This window comes from Vombatus ursinus, unplaced genomic scaffold (genome assembly GCF_900497805.2).
Source record: "Vombatus ursinus unplaced genomic scaffold, bare-nosed wombat genome assembly UNPS02005286.1, whole genome shotgun sequence".
Taxonomy (NCBI): Eukaryota; Metazoa; Chordata; class Mammalia; order Diprotodontia; family Vombatidae; genus Vombatus; species Vombatus ursinus.
Genome location: NW_020945064.1, coordinates 15561791 through 15582746, shown reverse-complemented (window position 1 = coordinate 15582746; position 20956 = coordinate 15561791). Strand labels below are relative to the sequence as shown.

Below are 20956 nucleotides of genomic sequence, written 5' to 3'. Positions count from 1 at the left end.
GAGAGAGGGAGAGCGAGAGAGAGAGAGAGAGAGAGAGAGAGAGAGAAATGAAGAAAGAGGATCCCCAAGGTGAAAGCCGATGAAGAAACACCAACGGAAAAGGATCTTATGTTTGTTAACAGCTTCCTGGAAGGTTTTTTTTGCCAACATTCAACACATCACACTTGGAAGACGGAGGACATAGTTGTTAATCTCTTCAAGGGGCTCTTTGGCAAAAAAGAAATACGGATTCTAATGGTTGGTGTGAATGCTTCAGGAAAGACAACTTTGTACAAACTGAAGCTGGATGAAATAGTAACTACCATTCCCACTATAGGTTTCAACGTAGAAGCTGTGGAATACAAAAACATTAGCTTCACTGTGTGGGAGGTAGGTGGTCAGGACAAGATCCGACCCTCAGGGCACCACTACTTCTAGCAAGCACAAGGACTGATTTTCATGGTTGGCAGAGAATGAGACAATGAACGAATGAGGCCAAGAAGAACTGAGGAGAATGTTGGCAGAGGTCGAGCTTAGAGATGCTGCCTTATTAGTGTTTGCTAACAAACAGGATCTTTCCAATGCCATGAATGCAGCTGAAATCACAGATAAACTGGGATTGCATTCTCTTTGTCACAGAAACTGGTCCATCCAAGCCACCAGTGGCACTAGTGGGGATGGGCTCTATGAAGACGGAGCTGATTGTCTAATCAGCTCCAAAACCAGAAATGAATCCACAAAAGTTCCTCCTCCCTCTTTCCTTCTCTTATTTCCTCCTATTTGATCTTCACTTTATTCTCGTACGGCAAACTGTGCCACTCTGTGGTACTGAGTGCGGGAAGCTGTTTTTTCCCTACCCCTTGTCACAGTATGATTGCACCATGCTGTAAATGTGGCAAATAAACGCCTGAAAACAGGTTTCTTATTTAATATAGCTTCTATTTCCAATGGGGCAGTTTCTGGCACTCCTATGTAATATTACTCAGCTTTTTATTATTAAAAAAGAAAATCAACTTGCTGCTTAGAACTAGGAAGAGATTTTAAGCACATTGATTCTTGGGTTGCTGGGAGTTGCCGCAGCAGAGTTGAATGCTACTCCTACTGGCTTGTGAGATCTGTGTTGAGATCCATTAAAAACCAGATTGGTTTTTAATCTGAACTCAGGGTATTTTTTTAAATAGTAAAAAAATTTTAAAAAGGCAAATAAAACACTTGAACACAAAGTAGGTTTTGCAGTAACAACTCGAATACCAGATCATTGTAATTGTCTATGGTTTCTCTTTGGAAACTTGAGAAATGATGATAAAAATCAAACAAGTGATCAATTTTGCATGGTTAAAATAGAGATCTGTGTAATGCTGTGTCTTTGGATCTTTATGGATTTCATATAGTTTGTGTTGTATTTAGTGCTCATATGGATACTTATTAGGAAAAAAAAACTTTGAGGTTATGGTTCAGAGCAGGCTGTACATTGAGAGTATTAGATCTTCAATTATAAACCATTTATAATTAGACTTTTTAACTCCTGCAGTTCAGGTCAGACTGTGACTAGTTCTCTGTCACATTTAAATAACTTTTAGGAAGGACACAATGATGGCTGGTTATCAACATTGAGAAGAGCTTTCTGACATATTTGGACAACAAAAAAACAGCCTTTTAATTTTGGTCAAGTGTGTAGTACTTCTGTTTGAAACCTCTCCACAGTAAGCACAGCCTACGTTAGCCCCAGAGCTTGGCTGGAGAGATTTCAAAAACACAGTCAAAAACACCAGGCATTTCTCTGTGGTGTCTGGGTTTTGAAAGAAAATAAATTGAGCGTGAGAGCTTGGGGAGTCATTCCATTCTAGAAGTATTCGGTCCTGTTTTGGAACAATCTCCCCTATCTGCATATGTGTGTAATGTCTTTTACTACCCCTCGTTACTACAAGAGTCTGATTTGCCAACTGAAAAAAAAAAGATCTTTACTTTTTTTCTTTTGTATTTTGATAAACACTGAAGAAGCTAGAGCTGTTAAAATTTATCTTGGGAAAAACTCAGAACTGGTTTGTTGTGGAAATGCTTACTGCTTTCAATATACAATTAGTAATTGACTGTTTTGTATACTTGTTTTCAGTTTTCATTTTGACAAAAAAGCACCATAATTAAAGCTATTAGAATAAATTCTCTGAGCTATTAAAAGTTTTGTTTAAAATTGAGGCAAATTCTATCCACAGCATTTCTTTCATCCACTGGTTTAGTAATCAGAAAGAAAAAAGGAAGGAAGGAAGAAGGAAGGAAGGAAGGAAGAAGGAAGGAAGGAAGGAAAGAAGGAAAGAAAGAGAGAAAGAAAGAAAGAATAAGAAAGAAAGAAAAAAGAAAGAAGGAAGGAAGGAAAGAAAAATTAAGAAAGGAGATTAATCTGGCACAACCTGTTCTGGATATTTGTAAAACATCTCTTTAGTAATATGTCCCAGGGGCAGCTAGGGTAGATAGAGCACCAGCTCTGGAGTCAGGAAGACCTGAGTTCAAATGTGGCCTCAGACACGTGATACTTACTGGCTGTGTGACCCTGGGCAAGTCACTTAAACCCAACTGCCTAGGCAAAAAAATAATGATAATAATAATAATGATCTGTCCCATAAATCTTTTTTTGAGATCTGGTCTCCCTAACTTGACCAGGATGGAAGGGCAGCAGCCATTCAACACACTGATCCCACCATTGATCTGCAAAGGAGCCTTGACTTGAGTTTTCTGACTTGGGCTGGTTTGCCCATCCTTAGGCAGGCAGCCGCACCTTGGTTCAAGACTTAATGAAGACACTTGATCAGTCTACACTGCAGCTCAGAACTTCGGGGCTCAAGCAATCCACCGTCCTCAGTCTCGTTAGTAGCAGGGATTACAAATGTGTCACCCTAAATTAGGCTGTTCCCCAGGAATCAGGCAAGCTCATTGGCCTAGCATTTGTAGACACTTCCCTTTGTTTTTTGAAAACTGGGATAACACTTGCCCTTCTCCTTACACTATCTCTGCTGTTTCCAGGATCTTCCAAATATCAGCGATGATGGCTTGTCAATCACATTTGTCAGTTATTTCAATATCCTAGGATGTAGCTCATCTGGGCCAGGTGTCTTAAATTCACCAAGATTAGCAAGGTGCTTTCCTACTATCTCCTGACTTATTTTGGGTTCAACTGCCCCTTAGCTGTTTTTGTTCCTTCATTTTCAGCACAAAGCTTATTCTCCTTGGCAGAGAAAACAGAAGCAAATTAAAATTTGAGCAGCTATTCCTTCTCTCAGTTGTCAGTTATCTTCATCTCATCTACCCCAAACAAAAGTCCTCTCCCTTCCATTTTCCCCCATTAGAACTAAGATCTTGTTTTTTATTTTCCTTAACTTCCCTTACCAGCTTCAGCTTATTCTGACCTTTAGCATTTTGGACATTATTTTTTAAATACATATTTTTATTTATTTCATTAAATATTTCCCAATTGCATGTAAGATTTTTTAACATTCATTTTTAAAAATTTTGAATTCCAAATTCTCTCCAACCCTCCTGCCCCTCCCCTACTCATTGAGAAGGTAAGCAATATGTTGATTATACATGTGAAATCAAGCAAAAGATATTTTTATATTAGTCATGTTGCAAAAGAAAACACACACGCATAAATCCAAGAAAAATAAAGTAAAATAGTATGCTTCAATTACACTCAGAGTTCAGACACTATTTTTACAGGACTGTGTCATACTCCTAGTTATTTTTTGTTATCTGGCCTTGCTTACATCTTCTGTGTATTTCTTTTTAAAATCTAAGTAGATTTAAGAGTTCCCTGTGTGTCTACACTGATCTCTTCAAACAGATCCCATTTTTCCTGCTCAATGGAATGGTTTCCCTTTGCATCTTTCAGAATTTCATTCTTGAGCATCCCCTAATCTTTCCTGGGCTAACTACCCAAGAAGCATATTTTAGTCTGTGGGATCCTATCTATTTTTCCTCTGAATTCTTTGAAATCTGCCCTCCTCACATCTATTATGCGTGTTAGGCTATGCCCAGATGTCCTCTCCCTCACTGTAACAAACTCTAGAAAGGAATAACCATCCCTGTTCCCCAAGATTCCCATCATTGCCACCCCATCACCCAGTTCCTCCTTGTTAATGAGAATTGCATCCAGAACAGAATTTCCCCTTGTTGGTTCCTTTCCCTGTTGAAGGGGAATCTCACCAGGGTTGGTGTTCCAGTTGGGGCAGGGGTAGAAGGAAGGAAGGGCAGCACTGTCCTTGGACAATGGTTTCAGAGAACAAAGAAGATCTTCATAGAGACAATAGACATATAGACAATAGACATAGAACTGACAGTTTCTTCTAGTTGTCTTGCAACAGGAATTCCCAACTATGGCCTTCCCCATTTAACTCTTACTACTATTCTCCACCTTCCATGGGTTATGTAGGCTAGTAAAGTTCTCCAGAGGTTACCTAACCCGTTCTTTCCCTTACGTCCAGACTGGACTGTCTCTAACCTTCTCAGAACCACAGGTGAGCATTCATCCTTCTTATAAAGGCTTCCAAGGAGAGCACAGGATCATAGAGCTTAGTGATCTTGTAGTCTAACAGCCTTATTTTACAGAAGGGGGGACTGAGGCCCAATCTCCAAGATTACATAGCTAAAGAGTAAGTGATAATGTCAGGATTTGAACCCAGGTCCTCTTACATAAAATCCAATTCTTTCTCTATTATAGAGATTTTGCCAAGTTGGGCTCTCATTCCCTTTCTATCAGAAAGATCTTACTCAATTCCTCCTCTTTTTGTAGGCTTTTATTTTCTGCCTTCTCTGGTTCTGCAGTTACTAAACCGGAGCCCTGTTATACTAAAGCCTGTTCCAGCCCAAACTCTCTGTAAGCATTGCTAACACCCTTGGTACTAGAGACTGAGGGGGGCCGGATGGTGGTGTGCCTGGGCAGGCAGGTGGCTGGGTGTGGATAAAGGCTCTGGTTACCTTCCTAAGGTGCGGTCACCTTCTAGCTGGCTAGAGACTCCCAGCCTCAGCTATTTTGTGTCCTTAGCAGTACAGTCCTAGGCTGTCGCTATACATCATCAGACCCATCCTATGCCAGAGCCACTGGCCATTCCCATCAGTTCTGTACTTTGGAGCGACGGAGTCCATTTCTGTCTTAGCCCTCAGCCTCTCCTGGACCTAAAGGACAATCCATGGCTCCCAGCTAGCATGCTGTCCAACAGATGGACCCAGAATACACTCTCTGCCACCCCAGCTTTGCTTGCCTGAAGGAATTTAGGTGAAGTAGACCTTACCTTGTCTTCCTCTCTCCTAAAATTCTGGGCTCACTCCCAGCTGTCCCAAGCTGGCACGGGGACCTTCACTGCCTCTTCCCTCCCTATCACAGAGAAGCTGGTCTAGGCTTGCAGATAGTTCCCCTCTGTTCTTAGGAGCTCCCCTCTCTTCTTCGGGTAATCTGGCCAAGGGGCGGAACTAAAGCCCAGAGAGTGACTCACTTGCAAACCACTTGGCAAAGTGCTGTCCAACTTGGCTCTCCACTGCCCCCTCCCTCCCTTCCTTCCTCCATCCTCCCCACTAAGCCACCCGTCTCTCCCCCTGTTGCAGCCTGCCTGTCACAGAGCAGAATAGTAGGTACACACACTTCTCAGGAAGGATTCCTGGAATAGACCATAGTCACACACTCAAGTTTCCAAGGACAAGGGAATCATCCCGAATCCAGCTGGGACGGGGAACAGGTGAGGTAGGAATAGTAGGGAAGGGAAGGAAAAGGGAGCAAGCATTTATTAAGCACCTATTATGTTCCAGCCACTGTGCTAAGCACTTTACAAATATGATCTCATTAGATAGAAGACCAAAGAGCAAAGCAAGCACAGGTAGGAGACAATCACTACTTTCTCTCTTCTCACCCAGTCCTTTGTAGTCTGGTTTCTGACCTCATCACTCAACAGAAATTGCTGTCCCCAAGGTTAATCTTTTTTCAGTCCTACCTGTGTTTAGGGCAGTTAAGTAGCGCAGTAGATAAGAGTACCAGGCCTGGAGTCAGGAAGACTCCTCCTTAGTTCAAATCTGGCCTCAGATACTTACTAGCTGTGTGACCCTGAGCAAGTCACTTAACCCTATTTCCATTAGTTTCCTCATCTGTAAAATGAGCTGAAGAAGGAAATGGCAAACCACTCCAGTATGTTTGCCAAGAAAACCCCAAATTGGGTCATGAAAAGTCAGGCATGACTGAAAAACAAATAAAACCAAACTGTCTGACTATCTTGGAGTCACCATAGCAAGGAACCTGTGAGAACTACATATAGGGTGGTCTTTGGTCCTTTTCTGCATCTGTTTGCTTATTTCACTTGGACAGAGGTAGAATGTGCTTCATCTATTGGGAGCTCTGGGAGATGGGACTCTAGGTGGTTACTCAGGGCACCATATCTGATTAAGCTGCCAGGTGGTGCTGCTGGTGGGGACTCCAGCTGCCCCTTCTCTCTCACTAGAACCCAACCTTAACTGGGGCTTGCCTGGGTTCCTTGGTTCCCAGGGTCACCTTTTAGTGCCAAAGCCCCATTCAGTTTTATCTAGTTTGGAGCATACAATAGGAAACCTTATGATAATAATTTATAATTTATGATTCACTTGACTCTCACTCTCATAAAGTCTGATCTCCTTCCCTACTTTGTGTGGCCTAAAAGGACTAATTATTCACATGCAGATTAAATGTGCAGCTTAGTGTCATACAGATTAGTGCGAATAGTGAATCCTGAGAAGTGATCATGTATTCAAATTTGCTGTTTCAGGTCATAATGGTATTAATGTGGTCATTAGTTCCAATCCCAGTAAAATAAGCAATGTGAATTCAAATCATACAACCACTTTGCAGGCTCCATTGTTTGCATTAATCAGGACCTAGCTGCATATCTATGGAAACAAAAATAGAATTAACAGAGTTGGATTTGGACTCCCGAGCAATAAATCAAATCTCTCCCCTCCTAGGCAAATCCCAAGTCTCAATCCCCCTGTCCATGCTGCTGTACCTGTGTTTTGTCCAATGTGCCCACAGACTATCTTAGTGGAGGGATCTCACCTGAAGCATTCTCAGACTTAAAGCTTGAAAAAGTGTGTCTAACTCCATGCTCACCACAATCCCCTCACTGCATGGCAGGTACAACCCTCAAGTCCTACCCCTTTCGGAATCATTCACATCCTGGCCAGTCACCAGGTGGGCTCATGGGAGTTGGCAGAGGATGGGCAACCGAGGTTAAATTGTCAGGAAAAGTTGACGCTTAGTATTTTGCTCCCAGAGGGCTCCCTACATCAACTAAGTCGAGGGACCACCTGATGAGTTCATGCAGCAACTTCACTTCCCGTGATACATTTCTTTCTGGCATGTTCCCAGTAAACCAAGTGGAAATTACATCCTGGTTAACATTTTCCCCTATAAGGCAAGTCCAAACCTGAGACTCATTCCTGTTGCTCATTAATCCTGGGAATAGAAGCGCTCTCTTAGTCTTTAAATATCCCACTATATAACAGCAACATTGTGCGATGACCAACTTTGATAGACTTAGCTCTTCTCAGCAGTGCAAGTATCTAAAACAGCCCCAAAAGACTTATGATGGAAAATGCTATCCATATCCAGAGTTTGAATGCAGATCGAAGCATACCATTTTCTCTTTCTTTTTTTTTTCCTCGTGGTTTTTCCCTTTTGCTCTGATTCTTCTTCCACAACATGAATAATGTGGAAATGTGTTTAATATGATTCTACATGTATAGCCTATATCAGATTGCATGCCATCATGGAGAGGGAGAAGGAAAAGTTAGAACTTAAAATCTTAGAAAAATGAATGCTGAAAACTAAAAATTAATTAATTAAAAATTTTAAAAATGTCCCACTGTAGCACATTACATAGGCTTAAGCATCTGTCTTCATGTTCAAAGTGTCATGAAAACCCAGAGGAGAGAAAAGGTAGTCAACAATGTCTAACGTAGCTAAGGTGAGCAGGATTTGTTGTTGAGTTGTTTCAGTTCCGTCCAACTCTTCATGACCCCATTTGGGGTTTTCTTGGCAAAGATACTGGAGTGGTTTGCCATTTCCTTCTCTACCTCATTTTCCAGATGAGAAAGCTGAGGCAAACAGGGTTAAGTGATTTGTCCAGGGTCACACAGCTAGTAAGTGTCTGAGGCTGTATTTGAACTCAGGAAGATGAGTCTTCCTGACTCCAGACTCTGAATTCTATCCACTAAACCACTTACCTGCCCTGCATTAACCTTTTTCTCCATCACTTTCTTATCAAAGTGGTAACAAAAGTTTAACAAAAGCCAGGCAGCAAAACTCCCAGCTCAAACCAGATTAAAATGCAATTGTTTAACAAAATGTAAATGTTTAACAAGTTTTCTTTTTTAATTCAATACAATATAGATAATATTAATTTGTGGCTTTCTAAGTCAATATGTGGCAAAGCAATAAATCAAGTCCAGGTTTGTAGTTTGCCAATTCCCTAGGTATAAATTCACTAGGTATAAATACGCATGCTGAAAATGTAACAATTGGCTCTCCCTAGGTGGGTCCAGGACTCCCCTGCCCTAGGAGCTCAGGAAGTTACTTTGGTCAAACCCTGAAATAAATTAAAGTCATGAGTTGAGGAATAAAGCATCTTTCATTGAGTTAACAGGGTAGTATACCTGCCACCCTGGGGGATGTCCCATAGTTGCAGAGCACAATGGATTTCCCAACCCAGAGACCCATGGAAAGGTTTTTTATACTTTTAGAAGGGAGGGGGAGGAGATAGTATGAGGTCATGATGATGCAGTTTAAGGGTTCAGGGGTCCTGGGACCCCAAAATCACAACACGTGGGTCCTGCCTGAAAGAATTCGACCCAAGCCTTCTTTCAGCCAAAGACAAGGTTTATTAGAACATCCATCATATTGGGCAGACTCTTAAGGAGTCTGAACATTAGTAAACTATTGGCTTATTGGCTAGATTATAATAATCTAAGCAGTGACTAGATTATAAGAATCCCAGCATCTTAATGGAAACATGATGGACCTTATATACAGAAAGACTATGGAAGGGATCTAGGAGTGGCCAAGTAGTCTATGAGGTAATAGAACTCCAGGGGTGGCCAAGGGAGAATGGAGCCTAGATAGGATTAAGAGTGGTAAGTGGCCTGGGGCCATAGGGAGGTGTGGAATTATAGCTTCAGGAGAACCCCAGCAATTTGGCCATGTGGGAAAGTCCAGGGTTTTTCCTTTTTGGGGTCTAGATCCCATCCTCATCAATGAGACCCCAGTGACCCTTGGCAGCCTGGGCAAGGAAAACCACTTCATTCTGGCTATTCTGCCCTTCATGCCAAATTCCAAAGGAATTCCAAAGGAAGGGGGCAAGGTCATTAGAAGCTGAGATCCAGCTTAAGCTAGGTTGATGGGGTGGGAGAGTGGGGGGGGTAGGACCACTTAAAGTGTGGTTCAGATCAACCTAATGGAGAGTAGGAATGTAAAGACATTATTGAAATTCTGACATTACTAGGATCATTAAGGGAATGGCAAGTAACCTTACATTTGTCATTAACAATTTTCTGTCATCATATTAACAATTTTCTGTCACTTTTAGTGAAGAATTTATCCAAGATCACCACGGAAATCTGAGTGTAACCATGATTTACATTCCCTTTAGAGATATACATGACAGGGGATGGCAGAGGCAAACATAGGGAAGCTGCCCCAGACTAAGTGTAACAGCCATAAGTGACTTATCTCCCTCAGAAATCAGTAACCTACCTGGATAGAAACTTGACATTGATGTAACATTAGTCCATCATCTTTTCTACTTTTAACCTATGGGAATTAACATCTCTTATTACCAAAGTTTATCTTTAAAAGGTTAAACTTGGCCTGAACTTGGGGCCAGGCCCATACAATGTATATCTCTTGTATGTAATAATAAACTCCTTTTGCTATATATGCTATATTTTTCCTATCTATTTTCCTGGTTTCTTTAGAGGAAGAATTTTCTTTCAACACCTCCTTGCCAGATACGTCCCCTGCCAAGTTCTGGGGAAGCTCAGTGGCACTGATTAACCAACACCCATTAGCTAAGCATCTACCAAATGAAGGGAAAGTATCCTGAGATAGCCCTAGATCTGGAGACTGAAGACCTGGATTTGAATCCTGACTATATCAGCTACCACCTCGGTGACCTTGCAAGTAAATCACCTCTCTGCCTTAAGTTCCTCATCTGCAAAAGGAAAGGGTTGGACCAGTTGATATCTAAGGCCCGAACTCTAAGGTCCTTTCCACCTCTCAAGCCTAAGATACAATATGCTAGGCATCATCATCGTAATTAAAAAAAAAATAACTGACATTTATATATTTCTTTAAAATTTACAAAAGGCTTTACATATGTAATAGTCTGTCTTGTTGAGACTAAGCAAAGAGAAGATCAGAAGAGACAAAAAAAAAAAAAAGGCTTTAAAATGAAGGGGAAGCCCCTTCAGATACAGGAGAAATATTCTGAATTTTTAATAGGTAATAACATGACTAATATGGAAATGTTTTGCATGACTACACATGTATAATGTATGTAAAATTGCTTGTCTTCTCAATGCAGGGGGGGAGGGAGGAAGAGAATTTAGAACTCAAAATTTTTAAAATGAATGTTAAAGATTGTTTTTCCATGTAATTGGGGGAAAATAAAATGCTGAATAATTTAAAAATAGGTAATGATAATGCATATATAATATATTAAATATAAAATACACATATGTAAATGTACATAGGAAGCGGCCTTGCCAGTGGGCCAAAAGACTGGGTAGGGTACACTGGTTTCTCTCACACCTTTGTCTCTAGCCACTCATCTGCATAAGACCCCAACAGGCATCTGGGAAGTGGAACTAGATGAATCTGGATTGATCACCAGAAGCAAAGGTAGAGACCCTTACTGATGGGAGTTAAGATCCTAGACTTTGAGGAGGCAGGTCTTAGATACCATCTGGTCCAACTCCCTCATTTTATAGAGGGAGAAACTGAGGCTAAGAGGTTTAGTGAAATGCCCAGATCAGAGGTTGCATCAGAGGTTGACTTTGAACCAGGGTCTTCCTGAATCCCAGTCCTTCTTGATTTGAACCAGAAAGGACCGGCAAGCTAGAGAGGCTAGACTTTCCTCATCTCCTTGCTGAAGGTGACAAACCTCAAAGCTGAGGCTCCCTTGGTCAACCCTAGGACAAGGCTGGAGCTTTCATTGCCCCAACTAAAAGAACACAATAATAGTGCGGCCCCAAAGAGCATTGTGACACTCTAACTGAAGAGAGCGTTGAACTACCGAACTGAGCTAGTGTCTGAGAGTAATGAAAGACTGTTAGCATCAGAGAGCAAGTCTGGGGATATTGACCCTAGGGCAGGGGTGTAGGCTGGTAAATGTTTAACAGTCACCTCTCAGGAAAAAAAAAAAATTGCTGTGCGCTAAGAAGAGCCCAGCTTGGTAAGCAGCAGCACAACAACTTCCTTGACCAGGCTAGAAACGCACAGTGGGGTGACCCATTCATCAATGATACTAGAAGTTAAAGAAGGGTCTTTCTTAAAGGAACCCAGACTTAGTGATCAATGTAAATTATTCAAGGAAATGATAGGAACCATCCAATATATCACTTTAGTCTATAAAACTTCAATACCTACAGAATGCCTAGCAAGACATGCTTGGTGGCTAGAAGTACACCACACACCCTCAGCTGACCTTGCCTCATTCTTTCCTGACAAGATAGAGGTCATTAACGATGACTTCCTCTTCTTATTTCAAACCCCCTGACATCAGCCTCCCATTCTCTTCTCCTTTACTAAAGTCTGATCAAGAGATGGCCCTTCTTCACAAAGCCATTCCTTTTATATGAACCCTTGAGTCCATCTTCTCTTGTCCCCAAATCATCTCCTCTTTCTCAATAATCTTCAAACTCTCCCCATCTACTTCTTCCCTACTGCCTTCTCTACTGCTTCCAGATATACTCAAGTCTCCCTCACCTTTAAAAAAAAAAAAACAAAACACTCACAAGAAAGTCCTCTCAAGTCGTCATCCTGTATCTCTCCTCCCTTTCATGGCTAAACTCTGGGCCAAAGCTGCCTACTCTGTAATCTGGTTTCTGACTTCATCACTCAACTGAAGCAGTTCTCTCCAGTTACCAATGATCTCTTAATTGACCAATCTGGTGGTCCTTTATGAATCTTCAATCCTTCTTGACTTCTGTGTTTCACTTGACATTATTGACCACTCTCCCCTACTGTATACTCTCCCTATTCTGGGTTTTCATGACATTGATCTCATGACATTGATCTCTCTTGGTTCTCCTCCTATTTGAGAAGGTGGATAGAATGCTAGACTTGGAAGCAGAAAGACTCATCTTCCTTAGTTCAAATCTGGCCTTAGATATTTACTAGCTGTGTGACCCTGGGCAAGGGTTGGCCCTATTGGCTTCAGTTTCCTCATCTATAAAATGAGTTGGAGAAGTTTAAAATGGCAAACCACTCTGGTATCTTTGCCAAGAAAACCCCAAATGGAGTTGTGAAGAGCTGGAAATGACTGAAAAACAACTGAACAACAGTCTTCTTTGATAGCCCCACCTATAAGAATACCCCAAGATTCTTTGGTGACCTCATTACTTCCCAGGGTCTTATGTCTATGCAGATCATGCCCAGATCTTTGTATCCAGCTCTCCTCTCTTTCCTGAATTCTAGTCCCAAATCACCAATTGCTTATTGGACATTTCAAACTGGATATTCTAGAACTATAGCAGATTCGACACGTCCAGAACATAATTTACAGTCTTTCCCCCTAAACTCCTACTTCTTTCAAACTTCTCTATTTCTGTTAAGGTCACTGCATCTTTCCAGTCTCTCAAATGCAAAACCTTGGCACTAGCTTAGACTCCTCATGCCCCCTCACTCCACGTATCCAGTCAATGGACCAAATTCTGTTGTTCCTCCCTCCACAAAATCTCTTACAACTATCCCCCTTCTCTTCCCACGTGACCACAACTCTAGTTCATGCCACCCTCACCTCTTGTCTATTTCCACTGACCTCTTGATTGGTTTCCCTGCCTTATCTCTCTCCTCTCCAGTTCATCTGCCGTGCAGCTGCTAAAGTGATTTTTCTAGAGCTAGTGGTGACTTACCACTTCCCTACTCAATGAACTCCATGGACTCCCTATAGTCTCTAAGATAAAATGCAAACTATTTGGCATTTGAAGTACTTTACAACTGGACCCCTTCTTACCTTTCCAGCTTTATTATGCGTTATTCCTCTTCCTGCTGCATTTTAAAACACTTGGAGGTTTACAAAGCGATTGGCCCACATCAACTTTGTGAGGCAGTTAGTACAATTCAAGTCAACAAATGGTTATTGAGTACCTACTATGTGCCAGACGCCACGCTAAGTGCTGGAGATTAAAAACAAAAATGGCAGAAAGCAGACCCTGCTCTCAAGGGGCTCATAGTTGAATTGGGTAGATAATATGTAAATGATTATGTACAAACAAGATATAAACAGAGTTAATTGGAAATAATCTGAGAGGGAAAGCACAACAGGAAAGTCTTCTTGCAGAAGGTGGGGTTTTGACTGGGATGTCAAGAAAGCCAGAGAAGCCAAGAGATGGAAATGAGAAGGAAGATTCAAGGCATAGGGAATAGTTCGTGAAAAAAAGGAGATGAGTGTCTTGTGCAAGGAAGAGTAAGGGGGCCAATATCACTAGATCGCAGAGTTCATGGAGGGGAGAATGAATGAAAAGCCTGGAAAGGTGGGTGGGACCAGGTTGTCAAGTCCATTTTACAGATGAGGAAACAGATTCATAGTGGTGAAATGATCTGCCAATGGTCAGATGACTAGATAATGTCAAATTTGTTGTTCAGTCATTTCAATCATGTCCAACTCTTCATTTTCTTGTCAAAGATATCAGAGTGGTTTGCCATTGCCTTCTCCAGCTCATTTGACAGATGAGGAAACTGAGGCAAACAAGGTTAAGTGACTTGCCCAGAGTAAAGCAGCTAAGAAGTGTCTGAGGACGGATTTGAACTCGTGAGTTTTAGCTCTGACTGTTGACTCAGCACTGTCCCAAGATGACAGTGCAGCAATTATGTGGTAGTATGATGATTGGGAATGTTCAACCACTTCTATTTGGCTCTCATCCTGCTACTGACTTTACCTTGATGGGCTTCCCAGAATAAACACTTCTCCAGTCTGGGAAGTATAGTCAAAGGCTCTTAACCTTTTGTTAGCTCTGAGCCCCCAGCCAGAGTCAGTACTTCTGAGAAAACACTTCAGTGTTAGATTGATTTCTATCTCTTCTCTGGTGCTATTTCTCTCTGTTTCCTCCCAACTTTTGATCCAGTGAAACCTAGTTTGATTGGTCCAACTCCATCCCTAGCCCCGCCAAGATGCTTGTATTCAAGCTAGAAACTGGGCATTCCCCCACCTCCATCCTCTTGCTTGCTATGGCATAGTTAGAATTAAGCTTCCTAACTTCCTGTCCCTCTTTCCTCATTCCTAATTAGTCAATTCAAAATATCCTCATTCCAGTGGCCTAGTGATAGGCTAGGCTCCCAATCCTGCTCAAATCAGCTCTTTGTCTACAGGTTCTATAAGTTTTTTTTTAAATTAATTTATTTTGATTTATCAACAATCACTTCCATAAGCTTTTGAGTTTTAAATTTTTCTCCCCCTCCTTTACCACCTCCCTCCCCAAGACGGCGTGCAATCTGACATAGGCTATACAGGTTCTATAAGTTTGAACCCTGAATAGCTCCAGACATTCAACTAGAGTGCATCTCCTACTAGTAGCATCTCTGAAGTCTGAACCACCATCCATGTGCTGCCCGTGGGATTATAGGGCAATAGGAGGCCACATGCCTATACATCTCCCTAGTGATGTCTGTCCTCATTTCTCTGTGAATAGCGATAAAGCTTTGTTAAACACTGTCCTCATATGGTATCATCACTTCATCTGAAGCATACCCTCCCCTTTTGACTTGTACAACAGTAGCAATAATCATAAAACAGCTAACAGTTATATAGTGCTTACTATAGTGCCAGGCACTACGCTCAATGCTTTACAATTATCTCATTTGATCATAAAGTACATCCTAACCAGCAAATTTTATAGTTCATGATGTTCCTAAAAAAAGTAAACCTTTAAAACCAAGAAAGACAAAGAGATTTTTCCCTGTACCCAGAGTAAAAAGACTTCAGGCTCCCATGAGATCAAGGGGAGAAAGAAGCTATAGTATTACCAGCTGAGGGGGCAATGACTGTCCCAACCTACTTTGAGCTCAAGCAGTCTCACTCCAGGGTCCTGGTCCTTCCCTTTGTGGTGGTTGCCTCTGCCTGGACTTTAATGATGTAGTTTTGAAAAGCTTCTTTTTCTTTAGGACCTTGCTGCAGCTACTTGCCTTTGTCAAGGGATGAGTTCCTCTTTGCGACTGCCTCCTGTGCTCACTGAATTTACCATGACCACCTAGAAGTACGAGGCCTGTCATTCTTCATCCTCTAGTGTTTCTTCCTTTCTGTTTAACTCAAGAGACTCATTCACTCCTCATAAAGGGATCACCTGCCCTGGTCCAGTCTTTGTGATGGGTCTTCTAAAGGGTCAGAACCCTTTTGCTGTGATTAAGTTTGGGAAAGACCAACTCTGTTTACAAAACCTGGCCTAGCCCTCCATAGTCTTACCTCCCAAGGGCCCCAGGCCACTTCCCACCCTTAATCCTATCTAGACTGTATTCTCCCTTGGATTCCCAGATCTCTCCCAGTCTTTCTGTATAATAAGGTCCATCTTGTCTCCATTAAAGTGCTCAGATTCTGAAGAATCTAGCCAATAGCTCACAAATGCTCAGATTCCTAAAGAGCCTGGCCAATATGGCAGATCTTTAAGAAACCTTGTCTTTGGCTGAAAGAAAGCTTGAGTCAAATTCATTCAGGCAGGACCCACGTGTCATGATTTTGGGGTTCCAGCACCCCTAAACCTCAAGTCACAGCCTGCATTTGATATCTCACATCCTGCATCCTGTTTGCTTTTTGTTTCTCATCTCTTCAGGGTACAGATGATGCCTGTTCCAACTTCACCCCTGTTTAACCTCCTTCAGGTTCAAAGTTTTGAGCTCCAAAGGGGATACCCACTGATGTGAAAAGAAGTTGAGGTAAAGTGGAGGGTCAGGGCAGTGGTTGAGATAAGAGATGTTGTCATATAACAAGATAAGGTCAAAATTTAGCCACTTCATCAACTGGAGAATGACTTTACAAGTTGCAGTATATGATTGAGATGGAATACTATGTTCTATAAGAAATGATGAGGATGCTTTCGGAAAAACTAGGAAAGACTTACATGAACTGATGCAAAGTGAAATGAGCAGAACCAGAGGAACATTGTATGCAGTTGTAACAGCAATATTGTATGATGATCAACTGTGTTTTAGCTATTCTCATCAATACAATGATCCAAGACAATTCTGAAGGATTTATGATGAAAAATGCTATCTATCTCCAAAGAAAGAACTGATAAGTCTGTTTTGTTTTTTAATTTTTAGGCAATTGGGGTTAAGTGACTTGCCCAGGGTCACACAGCTAGTAAGTGTCAAGTGTTTGGTCTGAGGTCAGATTTGACCTCAGGTCCTCCTGACTTCAGGGCTGGTGCTCTATCCATTGCACCACCTAGCTGCCCCCAAGAATTGATAGAGTCTGAATGCAGACTGAAGCATACTTTTTTTAACTTTATTTTTCTTGGATTTTTTTTGGTCTGTATTTTCCTTCACAACATGACTAACACAGAAATATGTTTTGCATGACTACACATGTATAAACTATATCAAATTGCTTGCCTTCTTGATGAGGAGGAGAGAGTGAGGGAGAGAATATAGAACTCAAAATTTTAAAAAACAAATGTTAAAAATTGCTTTTACATGTAAGTGGGGGAAAATAAAATATTAAATAATTTTTAAAAGATTAGGGGATGTGGTCAGGGCAGTACTGAGAGTGGTCAGGCAACTGGAGCCTGGACAAAGATGAGAGAAAAGGAAGTAGTGATAAGTGAGAGTCAGAACTTTGATGAAGTAAGGGGAAGTGGAGATAAGGGGACTAGCATGAAACAAGAGAAGTTTACATCATGGAAAAGTCAGGGTAAGGCTGAAAGGATGGAAAATTGACATAAGGTGGGGTTCAAGGTTGTGCCCAGATTAAGGTGTAGTTTGGGTTCTGGGACTAGATCACAGCTAAGAAGAAGGGATTGGGTTTAGGTAAAGATAGAATAGCTAACATTTAAGATTTGCAAAGCACTCTACAATGTTATCTCATTTGATCCTATTATTATACCTATTTTTAAGGTTAAGTGACTTGTCCAGGGTCATACAAAACTAGTAAGTGTCAGTGGCAGTGATGTGGTGATGGGACCTGGACCCTGAATTTTCCCATACATTTCAGCAACCCAGTCCCTGGTGTTTTGCCTGAGCCTTCAGGCCCATCCCAACCCACCCAAATACTAATCCTTTTAACTACCCTTTCACTGTGACTCTCCACTACTTAACTCCTTTCATTGTCTGCACCTGGCCCACCCCAGGCTATTTGCCACTCCTTAATCCCACCCAGATCTTGGTCTTTTCTTTGTATATAAGTACCAATCTTACCCCTATTAAATTGCTCAGATTCACTTAGAATCTAGTGGCTTCTGTTGGTTTGATACTTTGACTGAAAGAAGGCTCGAGTGGGTAAATTCTTTTGAGGCAGACCCTTTGTACCCTTACATTTTGGGGTCCCTAGCACCCCAAACCACAACAGCAGGATTTGAAATCTGGGTGGATCACGGTGAGCTGAAGCAAGGAGAGAGGAGTGAAGTAAAGATGGGCAGGGGCTTGGGCTAAGTTTAAGTCGGGGAGGGGTGGGAGTGAGTCAGGGTGGTGCTGAGGTTAAGAGAGGCATTGAGGTTGTAGAGGTTGAGATAAAAAAGGGCTTAGTTTTGATGGGTTCAGATCAGAATCAGACTTGAAGGGACCTTTGAAATCCAAAATTCAAGGCACCCATGAGCAAGAATCCCATCTGCGACACCACACACACATGATCTCAGGTTTCAAGTCCCACTTCCTACAGGAAATCTTTCCCAATCCCTCTTAATTCCAGTGTCTTCCCATGGTGGTCAGAAAAAGCCATGCAAGGACGCTTTCAAGGTCTCTCTGAAGAACTTTGGAATCAGTTGCATGACATGGGAGACACTGGCACAGGACCTCCCAGCATGGTGTGCCCACATCAGAGAAGGCGCTGTATTCTAAGAGCAAAGCAGAATTGAAACAGCTCAAGAGAAACATGAGATGTGTCAACTTAAGAGAATCCACCCCAAATGCTCACATGGACAATTTGTGCCCAATTTGTGGTAGAGCATTCCTAGCTTGCATTGGTCTGATCAGTCACAGTTGGGATGCACTCTAACTTGACCTAGCATAGTGATGTCATTTTGGTCCTCTTTAAGAACAAAGGACAACAACCAGCCATTTATCCTGTCTATTGCTTCTTTGTCCCTGATTGTTTACACCTTGGCTCCTCCATTAGGTTGTGAGTTCTTTGAAGAAAGGGACTGTCTTCTGCCTTTCTTTGTATCCCCAGAACTTATCACAGTACCTGACACATAGTAGGTCCTGAGACCAATGATTTGGGGAGATCCAGAGTTTGCCCTTTTTCTATAGTCCTCGTATCAACGTTCAGTGTCTATAAGGACATTATTGATAATGAGATCAAATTAACTTTCCTCAATCTTGATCAGACTCCATCCAACTTTACCAGGAGGAATTTAATTGCATTATGTTCTACTCAGGTTTGGACGGGGATAAATTCTTTGATTAGATTGCCCCAGGATGGGAGTAATTTAAAAATGACATAATTAAAGTTCATTAGAATAGGTAGAGCCCCTCATTGTAATGTTCATTCTCTCTCATTACTTGTTAACTGATCAGAATCATTTGTCACCTTCTGGAATACTCACTTTTCCAAAGCCATATAAGCTGTGAGCCTGTCCCCATGAGGGTCTTTGGCATTCAAAAGTGCCACAGACCTCTTTTCTTAATAACACGCTAACCTTTATTAATAAAATGATTAAATTACTCAGAAACTAAACTATTTAAAACATCACAGTACTTAATAAATATTTCTTGACTGTTTTGAAGACCTCCAGGGATGGTAGACTTACGATCTACTTTGGAGCAATTGTAAGATTTTTCTTTAAAGCTAGCCAAAAATCTACACTTATAACCACTGTTCTCTGAGACCAAGAAGACAAAGTCTAATCCTTTTTCCTAGGGAAGACAGCCTTCAAAAAGAGTGATTCCCTGACCCCCATAATTTTTTTCCTGGACCAAATCAGGGTTGAAGTGAGGGAAGGGGGATCAAGGCCTGGCTGTTGTTTGAGATAGCTGAAGTCATGGAGGTCAGAATGCCACTAAGACATTGGAGTGAGGGAGGTCAGACCAGGTCTGAGAAAAAGGGATTGCTCATATTTTATGTGCCTCACAATGTACAAAGCACTTTCTTTACCACAACCCTGTGGGATAGGTGAGGTCCTGAAAGACTAAGGGACTTGTCCAGGATGACAGTGAGGGCCCATAGCAGGCTAGGCACATAGTAGTGATGGGGTGATAGGACCTGGACCCCTAAAAGGAATGTCTTTGAAATCAACTCAGTCCCTGAATTTTCCCACACATATCAGCAGCCCAGTTCACTGAGGTCTCCCCAAGGCATTTGGCCCACCTCAGCCCAACTTAGGTCACTTAGCTTACTTGACAGTCTTTTCACAGTCCTCTTAGAAAAAGGCAGCTACAATGGAGCCTGGAATCAGAAAGACCTGAGTTCAAATGTGACCTCAGACATAAGCTGTGTGACCCTGGACAAAGATTTACCTTTCATATCTAGATCTATAAATCAATGTCCCTTAAGGTCCTCTTTTGTGTCCAAATCTATGAATTTATAGTCCTACCCAGCAGACACTACCAGGCCTGACTACAGTGGAAAAAGTACTGGGATTGGAGTCAGGGAACTCGAATCAGAACCCCAGCTTAGGCCCAAGCTATGATTCCATCCATGTCCCTTAGCCTAGGAAGCACTTGCTCTCTATCTACCCAGGGGAGTCATGGGAATGACTTGAAAAATGGAGGCATCCTGACCCCCAATCCCTGTGGGGGAAATCCTCATGTTGGATGCAACCTTACCTGGAAGTAGGGGAATGGATTAACTGACCTCACAGAGTCTCCTCTAGGCCTATGCCCCTAGTACTAAGGGAGAAGGGCCCAAGTTTTCTGCAGTGGGAATGTCCCTTGTCCATGGAAGGTGGTCTGGACACCAAGGCTGGTTAGAATAAATTCCCCACCTTTCACAAAATACTGTTTATTGAGTTCCACTTATGTGTGGCCGGAGGAGGTCTAAGAGTTGGGGGAGCATAGTGGAGATAGCATCGATACCCTCTTGGCCAGGCTTCTCCCTCCCTGGCTCTGTGGTCCTTTGGGCTGAGGAGGAACGTTAGGCCACCTCATCGTCTGGACCTTTCCTTCCCCAGGTGTGACCTGAGGAAGACTCCTGGGCAGGAAGGAGAGGAAGCCTCTAGACAGGTGCTGGGAACGGCTTGCCTTTGCTTCCCCTGCCCCTTTCAGGCTGTCAGGACAGGCCACCCCAGCAGTTCTTGGAGAGGCCATCCCCATCTACTGTTGCTCTAGGTCTTCTGAGCTTTGTTTTCAAAGGCAGCTGCAGCTGCAGCCTCATAACCTTGGGGCTCTCTCCTTTCTGCCTCCAACAGATGGAAGGTAAGAACCAGGGATTTTGGCAGCCTCTTGATCCTTGTCCTCCTTTCGCAGCCCTGGCCGACTTTGGACCTTGGTCAGAGGTAGCTGGCAGAGACTCTGGGGAAAAGGCAGCTCTCGGGGTCTTCTCTTAGTTCTCCTACCATGCCCCCTTTCCCCATGCTGCTTTGTCTCAGAACTGGTCTTTCTAGTTCAGTG

General features: G+C 42.3%; 1 protein-coding gene and 1 pseudogene across 1 annotated transcript in view; one reads left to right on the top strand and one right to left on the bottom strand.

Moving 5' to 3' along the window:
• The window catches only part of LOC114031036 (dipeptidase 2-like), a 34214-nt gene extending 28794 nt beyond the window's left edge, over nt 1–5420 (bottom strand). Inside the window, exon 1 of the mRNA XM_027846045.1 lies at nt 5262–5420. The gene's annotated coding sequence lies outside the window, so the exon portion shown is untranslated. The remainder of the gene's footprint in view (nt 1–5261) is intronic.
• Nucleotides 109–20892, top strand: LOC114031317 (annotated as a pseudogene).
• Nucleotides 20893–20956: the final 64 nt, after the last annotated feature.